At 44.3% G+C, this 9724-nt stretch overlaps 1 pseudogene; it reads left to right on the forward strand.

Annotated features, from left to right (window-relative positions):
- The first annotated feature begins 8252 nt into the window (after positions 1–8252).
- On the forward strand, positions 8253–9197 carry LOC137146722 (olfactory receptor 10A4-like; annotated as a pseudogene).
- Positions 9198–9724: the final 527 nt, after the last annotated feature.

Here is a 9724-nt window from a genome sequence, read left to right on the forward strand (position 1 = left end):
GCCCCCAAATCCCTTTGTGGATCTGGGCTTGGGTGCATAACAGTAGATCTCCATGTCTGGAGATATTAGCCTAAGTAAATTTCCCCAGATAACAAAAAGAATCCATGCCAAATATTCCTGGCTCACCGACTTGTGATCAAAGAATGTAGCCACCATCTGTTGGTATAGGTATAGATCTGCTGCCAGAGAAATAAACAGGCAGTGAAATAAACAGACCTTGTTTATTGTCCCAGATGAGGCCAGGAGTCCAGTGTGCACATCATTGTATATACACATTTTACATACACTGCAAAACTTCCATACTAAGACTTGTCGAAGAAGCTTAGGGGAGTTAGATGCCCAACTGCTATGGGAAGTCAATTAGATTTTGTGGATGCATACATTTTTAGGTCAAAAGGAATCACTATAATCATCTACTTCTGACCTTCTGCAGGGCGCAGGATAGAGAGTTTCATCCAGAAATTTGTTCACTGAGCTCATTACTTGCAGTTAAGTTAGAGCATATAACTGAAGAAAGAGCTGAGTGCTTAACTCCCTTAGGCTCCTTTAAAAATACCTGTCTAAAGAAGTCAGAGACAAAGGAAAGATGATTAGTTCCATTTACAGATGGGTAAACCAAGGCAGAGAGAATCAGATTTGTAAAGGTATTTGGGTACTGTAGGCCGGTGGCACGGTCCGGCTGGGGTGTCGTGACCCTTCCTCGGGCCCAGGCTCCTTCGTTTAGGGGAATAAACAGTGCCCGTATACAAGTCTTTAGCCCCGGCCCCCAGCGGGGTGAGCTAGCAAGCACTCTGGTGCCCCCGGCCCTCAGGCAGGACGGGGCCAGCAAAGCAGTCTATAGGCCCCGGCCTTCACACAGGCGGGCTAATAAACTAGTCTGGGGCCCCCGGACTTGCAGGCAGGCAGGTCCATTAGAGCTCGGGATCCTGTCTCCCAAACGCAGAGGGTAGCACTCCCTCCCGGGGTGGTTAGGGAAGAGGGGAGGGGGACGCAGGCCCACCCGACTCCACTGCGTCCCAGCCCAGGGCCCTATCAGTGGCAAAGCCATTTGCCACTTAGTGGGGCTCCAGCCGCAACACGCTGATGGGGTTTAGCCCCTGATTCAGCTGGTGGCAGGTCTGGGAACTCTTCTGCATCATCAGCGGAGGGCAGCTCTTCCAGGTCACAGGGTTCTGTCAGCTCTCGGGGGTCCCCGGCATCAGGCAGCTCCTCCAGGTCAGGGCCGGCCGCAGGGCATATTTCCCACCCAGGAGTCTTGGGTGATTCATTCCAGCTACTAGGGCCTGGCAGCCTCACCCAATCACTAGGGCTTGGCGGCCCTCTCCAGTCACTAGGGCCCGGCAATCCTGGCAGGTTTTGGATGCTCCGCTCGGTGGGGCGGTTGCTCCCAACAGCCACTGGATCTAGGTCAGGCCTAGGCCGCAGCCTCCAGCAAGACACATCTGCCTCCGGTGGCAGCTTCCTCCCTACTGAGCGGGTAGGCCGGACTTTTAAAGTTCCCCTTCCTGCCTTGGCTCCGCACCTTTGTTGCCGGGCAGTTTGGCCTGTAGGGCCCTGTTCTGCCCAGCAGGGGTGTTGCAACCCTTCCTCGGGCCCAGGCTCTGAGGAAGGCCACAGCGCCTTGCTACAGGTACATGGAAGGATTTTCACTAGAATCCACGTACCTAAAACTCAAAGGTTTCCATGGGTGTTAGACATATAGTTACTTTTGAAAATCCCACTAGGTGTCTAAAGACCTTTACAATTATTCCTGAGTGACTTGAGGATCTGCTGCAGATGGATAGAATTTGAATCCAGGTCTTCTGCGCACCACTCCAGGCTTGTCCCTTCTCAGGTTTGAAGCACTGGAAGATATGCCATTGACTTCAGTGAAGGGAAAGCTCACGGCCTTGATGGTGGTGTTACCAGAAGAATTTAGGGAATTTAGGGAAGCCAATTTGTTACCAAATAGGCCAAAACAATTTTAAGATACTAATTCCCCTAAAAACTACTGGTAGGGTAGTTCACTCTATTGGACTTTGCAGGGAGACAATCCTCCCTTGAAAGGACACGGATACAGCCCTCCTATGAAGATAGGATACACAAGCGGTGATACTTCAAAAACAGATATGATATTTATTTAGAAGTGAATGGTTACATGAAATAGAAGGAGATAGAAATCAAGCATGACTTGTGACCATATAACAATATATATATTTATCAGAATACGACTAGTAGAAGATATACTGTACAGGACGACTAGAACTATATATAAGGTACAAGACAGAGTATAACTGAACACTATAATCACTTATCACTGTAACACCTGACACTATTAATTTAACAATACATTAAGTAATCTAATACATTAATACTTCACACGCTATACATATATCATTACTACAAATCCTTTACAATCTGTCATCCAGCCAGCGTTAGGCCAGGCGGTTGCTGGGCGGGTGGAGAAGGAGAATCTCACTCAGACCCCAAGCGTCCAACTTTACTGACATGCAGACTCCGGTGGCCTTTACTTACACAGCCTTTCACACGTCCCTCTGTTCGTCAGGGAAAGTCCTTCTGCTCTGTCCAAAGATTGCTAAGAGAGTGACTCAGACACAGAGCGGAGACTCAGCCTGGTTGCCTGCAAGCCCAAAGGCATCTGTGCGGCTTCCTAGCGGAAGGATGACCTTGGCTTGGACACAGAGCGGGGACTCAGTCAGCCCGGTTGTCCAAAGCTAAGGCGCTCCTTTGCGTCAATGATGCTCACCCTGTTCAGATGTTCTCGGGATGTCGTGGGTCTTTTCAGCTCTTCTTCTGTAGGGGGTCAGCTCTTCTACTGCTCCGGTGATCTCAGCTCTCCACAAAGCTGAGCCTGCTGACTGCGGGCTTTATAGACAGTTTGGTCACCCAAGCTTAGCCAATCAGCTTGAAGGCCACCTACTATGCTAATTAGGCCATGCCTGCCATGTTAATTAGGTTCTGATGTAAAAATACTCTTAAACCAATCAATTACTTAATATGCTAATTAGCCTCCCCTTCTATGCTAATTAGCCTAGCCTTTTATGCTAATTAGCATCACCTTTTATGCTAATGAGAAGGGCAGGGCAGGGAGTTATGTGCCAGGGAAGGGGGGGTTATGTTCGGAGTGAGAACGTCAACATGGATAGGGGAGGGGCTAGGAGTGAGGAGGAGGGAATCCCCCCTTCCAACTGCCATCCTCAACTGTCACTTGCTGGATCTCTTATTACTGAGCCTTATGTAAGAATCCTCTGCCTGAAACCAGTCACTGCTCTGCGTGTTACAGAATGTCCCGATACTGATACCAGGCCCTTCAATCACCCCAATGTCCAATCCAGCCGTCTCTGAATGTCGTTTTTAAACCCCTTTTGAGGCTCTTCCGAATGCCTTTATGTCAATGTTCTTCCTGGCCGTTTAGACAACGAAAGCAAAACTCTCTGGCTCTGGTGGAATACCACTAGCGTTTTAACAGTGCCCACTGGGAAACCTTCCAAAGTTACATGATCAAGGTGGCTGGCATTTAAAATTGGAGAGGGCAGAGCATCGGAGGATACTGTAGGAAGCAATCCTTCCACTGCGTCACAGGGGATGGGCCAGACACTCAAAGAGTCTTAACCATCACTTATTTCTGTGGGTCTGTAATTGATAAATGAGCAGCACTTTGCAGCTCAAGCAGTTGAGTTGGTCCTGCTCTGAGCAGGGGTTGGACTAGATACCTCCCAACCCTAGTCTTCTATCAGTAGCTGCAAGCTCTCTGTGTCATCTGCAAGGTGGTGACACCGCACACTTAGAGCATTGGCAAAGCACGTGGAAAAGAACAATCAGGAGAAGGTTTTCAGAAACTGTTTTTCAAGCTCTGTTTTGTTCGGGAGATCTGCTGCCTCATAGAAAGCACATGGTGACTGGAGCATGCTGTAGACAAGAGCATGTCAGAAAGAAGTGACTTGTTTAATATCTGAATACCTGGCCCCTTTGTGAAGACACCTAGGTGCAGAAAGTTGTCTATCCTCTCTCTCTGTGTGTGAAAAGAACAGACCCCAGTTAATTCCTGTATAGTTTTATTGGCAGGAAAAGAACAGTTGAAAAATAATAGATTTGAAGAAGAAGTAGTGCAATTCATCATTTTGTAGAGAATATGGGTTTAAGACCCCAGTCCTACAAAGACATGTATGTTCTTAGCTTTATGAACTGTGAAAAGTCTTTCACCCCTTTGTCCCATCAGGTGGAGGGATACTTGAACTGGCATCTCCCCCATCCTTGCTGGTACCCTCGCCAGTGAGTTAAAAGTTATCACAGAGCTCCTCATACTACCAGAGAGAAATATCTTACACACCTGCCACCACGGGAAGGTTGAGGGCTGTGAATCCCAAGGAGAAGACAGGTCTGATGCTTCCCTCCAGCCCAGACTTAAGCATCTATCTTCCTGACAGAAGCACAACTTAAAACTCAGCCCTTTCTGGTGGGTGTAGGCAGCTCTCTGCTCCACATGGTGGCTTTTGTGGTTCCTATTCTTAGGCGCCTATCTCTCCCCGTTCAATGTGTAGGGATCCTGAGCGCCAGACTCGGGCATTCTGAATCCCAGGGCTGGGTGGCTAAAAGTTAGCCACTTTGTGAATCTGGCCCTGGGTGCCCATATCTTTTAGGCTCAATGGGAAATTCCACTATAAAAACATAGACCCACAGACTAAGGTCAGAAGGGACCATTATGGTCACATCTAGTCTGTCCTCCTGCACAATGCAGGCCATAGAACCTCACCCACCCACCCACTCCTATAATAGACCTCCCCAACCTCTGGCTGAGTTATTGAAGTCCTCAAATCATGGTTTAAAGACTTCAAGGTACAGAGAAGTACCTTGTAGTATCTCTGTAGTAACTCAGAGCCCACCCCATCTAACATCCCATCACAGGTCATTGGGCATATTTACCCCTAGTAGTCAAAGATCAGTCAATTGCCAAACTAGCTGTCCCAGCATACCATCCCCTCCATCCATTTACCAAGCTCAGTCTGTATGTGTTTATGTCTATATTAAAATGTGTGCATGCATACATATAATTGTGGGGGGAGGGGGAAGAAACAACAAGACACCTCCAAAATGAATAATTCACACCACACTCTTCAGCACTGACATTCCAGTATTGAAAACGAGGCATCAGAAACAAACTTAATGGATATTTGTCATGTATTGAGTCATCTGCTGAGTCAAAATATATATTGAAAATTAAGTAATATTTTAATGCATTTTTAATGCAAAGATTTTTAAAATGAAAGATCTAACGATTCCTATAAAGATGACCCTGTAGAAATGTTTTGCTGTTTTCATTATTTCCCAATAAATAAATAAATAAATAAAATTGTTTGCTATCATTCCCTCATAACATTTCAATTTTCACAAATCTACATTTTCCAAAGGAAAAAATTTCTGACAGAAATTTTTGTACAGCGTTATTTAACATAATTCATTTTTGAAAAGTACCTAACGCTGTGGAATCTAAACATCATAGTTTATTCCTTCACTAAACTTCATTTCATTTTAATTTTGTATTCCCTTTAATCTTTTTTCTTATATTATTTTAATTTTTTTGTTTTATAGTATTTTCTGTTATTGTATACTATAATATGACAAAATAAAAATATAAACAAAATAATGTTAAATATCATATAAAATGAAATGAAAATCATATAAAAGATACAAATGAAATTATAAATATAAAATAATGTAAAATAGCAAAATATTTTAAAAACTTAAACAAAATAAACATTTTAACATAAAGTTTTAATTTTTTTAAAAACAACGTAACAAAAAAATCCAAACCAAAATTGTTTTCCAGTGACAAATTAGAACATTCCTGTCCAATAAGGCCAGCAATGCTGAAACCTTTTGTTTCAATGGCTTTCTTTTTTTAAACAAAATTTTGTTGAAGTTGACACATTCCTAATGATTTTGATGTCTTCCTATTTTCGACAGAGAAACTTCCCACTATGAAGCTTTAGTGACCAGTTTGAGCTGCTGTGTATAGCAGGTCACTAACCATCATGTGTCTTGATTTACTAATGACGTGTTACTCATTGCATGCCCCTTAATAAAGAAATTTTGCCTAACATTTTTCCCCCCAAAATTTGAGCCTTGATCCTGTAAGGACAAACGGGTATCTTTATCCAGATGAGTTACTCACTGGTTGCAAGCCTGGAACCTGAATCCTAGTATTTCTGTGAGCTGTTAAATCAGTGTCTACAGTGCTGTTGTGGTGGTGGTCAAGTCCCAGGAACATCAGAAAGAGAATGTGTGTAAAGTTATATATTTTATTGGACCAACCTTCTGTTGGTGAGAAAGATGAGTTTGTGATCTTACACAGAGCTCTTCTTCAAGTCTGGGAAATGTATCCAGAGTATCACAGCTAAATACAAAGTCCAATCAAAGACCAAGAATGTAGGGGTGGGGGACTGCAGTAAATGGTCTTCCAGCATCCTGATTCCCACTAATATCAGGTCCATAAGACTGTGAGCTGGGCATTTTTCCCCCCAAAAGAACATTTTTCCATCAGCAAATTGCATCCACAGTATCATGTCAATTTTAGGGAAATTTCATTTTGAAAATAAATTGAAATTATAAAATAAAATAAAATAAAACACGTTAAAATAATTTAATAATAATAAAAATAAAATAAGGTTAAATTACTATAAAATAATATCAGAGAAACTAAAAGGAAAATGGTATAAAACAGTAGAAAATAAAATAGAAAGTAAAATAGAAATAGTTAAAATATAAATGAAAATAATTTAAAATGTAAAATAAAAATAGTATTTGTTAAAAAAACCATGAAAAAGGGAACGTTGCATTTGAAACCACAGATTTGACTTAGACTTCCCTCTCTGCCCCCTGGGTCAAGGCTAACAGCAGTCTCACTCCAGCCATGAGGCCACCCCAGCCTGAGAGTGAGGGGCGGCCCCCTCCTGGGCTCCCAGACCCACAGACAAAGCCCAGGGGGAACCACTCCCATTTACACTTGCTGGACACAAGGCTCTTGCTCTTGTTGTACAGGAGGCTAGGTGAGCCCCCTGTTCTACAATGAGCAATGAGGGCTCCCTCCGTGTGCGGCAGAGGGACACCCCGTGCTCCAGGGACGAGGTAGCTGGCGGACAGACCCCGCGGGAGCAGAGGACGTCGGCAGGCGTGACTCTGCCTTTGACGGAGCCATCCCCACTTGAGCAAGCGAGACTCTCCGCAAACTCCAGGCACCTCTTCCGTCAGTGGAGGGTGACCCTGACCCCGGGAGAGACCCCCCCCCCCGGATAGAGTGAGAGAGAGACGGGGTGTCCCTCGGCTGGGCCCCCCCGGGGCGAGATTCAGCCCAGCCGCAGCTGGGTACACAGCTCCGGGCCCTGCCTTCAGAGTGAGAGGAGAGAAAAGGGCATGTCTGCCTCTGCCCAGGCTGGGCAGGAAATCCCTCCGCCCTCCTGGAACTGCCCCCTGGGGACACAGCTGGAATTGTGTCTCATCAAAACTTCCAGAGCCAGGTCCCAGTGCAGTCACCCCAGGAAGGGGAACAGAAAACGGAAGAGCTAATGACTGTTCTTCCCTATACCCCACCCACAAAATATTAATACAAGAAGCATTGTGTGGCTGTCCCCCAAGAGGCACTTTGAAAGCAGGCATGTTACGAGCAGACAAAGTTAGATCGTGGACAGTTCTGATCATATATTTTGTCAGGCAGCCAACCCCTACATATTAGAACTGGTGGAATAGCATAAAATGTGATTCGTGAAAGGATAAAACTTTACTTGATGGAGAAAAAGGTGAAAAATTTTGAGTGTCCATCTACGGAGTCTCAGAACTTGTCATGGTGAAGGTGGAAGAGAGAGACAGATCTTATCGTGGTGAAGAGAGGGAGAGGGACAGAGAGAGATAGAGATAGATTAATCTATGTCATTATTTGGCCATTGAGAAAGAGAGAGTCAAATAGTGATATGGATTCATGATATCGATATAAATGATACCAGATATAAATATTTCACTATTATTGCTATCTTCACATATATTCTCTCTGTCTTTGTTCTAGATAGAGAAATAAGATTGTCAAAAAGAGAGGGATTCAAATAGTAATAAAAATACAGATCTATCTATCTATCCAGAACTGATTAAAATATATATTCCCAAATAAATAGATAGTTGATGGATAAAAATGATCACATAAACTCTCCACCAGGAATGCATCATAAAACTGTCTTCTAGATGAAACACACTGAAGAAACACCATGAGTATACGGAATCATACTATGGTCACAGAATTCATCCTCATGTGAATTTCCAGTCACCCCAACCTGCAGGTTCCACTGTTCCTGATCTTCCTTGTTGTTTATACCATAACCCTGACAGGAAACCTGCTCATTATCCTAGTCACATCCGTGGACCATGCTCTCCATAGCCCCATGTACTTCCTCCTCTGGAACTTGACCTCCTTAGAGATCGGTTTCAATTTGGTCATTGTCCCGAAGATGCTCATAAATCTCTTGGTGGAAAATAAAACCATTTCCTATGGCGGCTGCGCAGCTCAGCTCTATTTCTTTTTCTTCTCTGGAACAGCTGAGTGCTGTCTTTTAACTGCTATGGCCTATGACCGCTACATGGCCAAATGCAACCTGTTGCGCTACCCGGACATTATGGATAGAAGGGCTTGCTTCCAGTTGTCCGGAGCCTCATGGTTCTCCGGCTTTCCGGTTGCCACTGTGCAGATGACCTGGATATTCAGTCTGCCATTCTGCAGGCCAAATGAAGTCAACCACTTCTTCTGTGATGCTCCCCACATGCTGGAGCTGGCCTGTACTGACACCTATCTGTTCGAAATCGAGGCCCTCACAGCAACTGTACTTTTTGTCATGTTCCCCTTCCTCCTGATCCTGGTCTCCTACATGCAGATCATCACCACCATCCTGAGGATGCTCTCAGAAGAGAGCAGACACAGAGCCTTCTCCTCCTGCTCCTTTCACCTGGTGGTGGTGATGCTCTTCTACGGCACAGCCAGCTCGACCTACTTCTGCCCCAAATCCAGCTACTTCCCAGAAACCAAGAAGCTGCTGTCTCTCTCCTACACGGTCAGCACCCCCATGTTAAACCGCATCATCTACAGCCTGAGAAACAAGGAGGTGAAAGGTGCCCTGAGAAGAATACTGGGCAGGAAACTATTGTTACAGAAAATGTAATTACTTCAGGTTTATGACTCCATTCGTTTAAATGTGCCTTCCTCTCTTACATACACACGTGTAAATCAGTAGTAACTGCCTTGGAATCAATGGGTTGAATCTCTTCTCTCTCACAGTGGTGTAAATCAGGAGTGACACTTCCTGAAATAAATTCCCATTTTCTCAGACTAATGTAGGACCAAGGAGAATCAGCTTTTGATTCAGGAAGGGTTATTTTTTACCTGAAACTCTGATATATGTGAATGAATCCTGCAAAATGTACCTGGTTTAAGTTCAGTAAAATATCAGAATTTAATTTTGTTCTATTCTCTTTGTTGTGTGTTTATTTTGTGTGCTTAAACTCTCTTCTTTAAGAGCTTCTCTTCCCCACCAGAGTGTACTATAGCGAAGGGCTAGCTCTGTTGTATTTAAATCTGTTTAGTCATTATTCTAAGCACTCTAAAGCTGTCTGCTTACCTGCATTGACTTCGCATTGGATGTGTCTCATGAGGATGAAGCTACGGTTAGTGATTTCAATTCATCATCAT

The sequence above is a fragment of the Emydura macquarii genome, unplaced genomic scaffold (assembly GCF_026122565.2).
Source record: "Emydura macquarii macquarii isolate MOO-44397 ecotype Brisbane River unplaced genomic scaffold, CSIRO-AGI_Emac_v2 contig_474, whole genome shotgun sequence".
NCBI classification, from domain to species: Eukaryota; Metazoa; Chordata; order Testudines; family Chelidae; genus Emydura; species Emydura macquarii.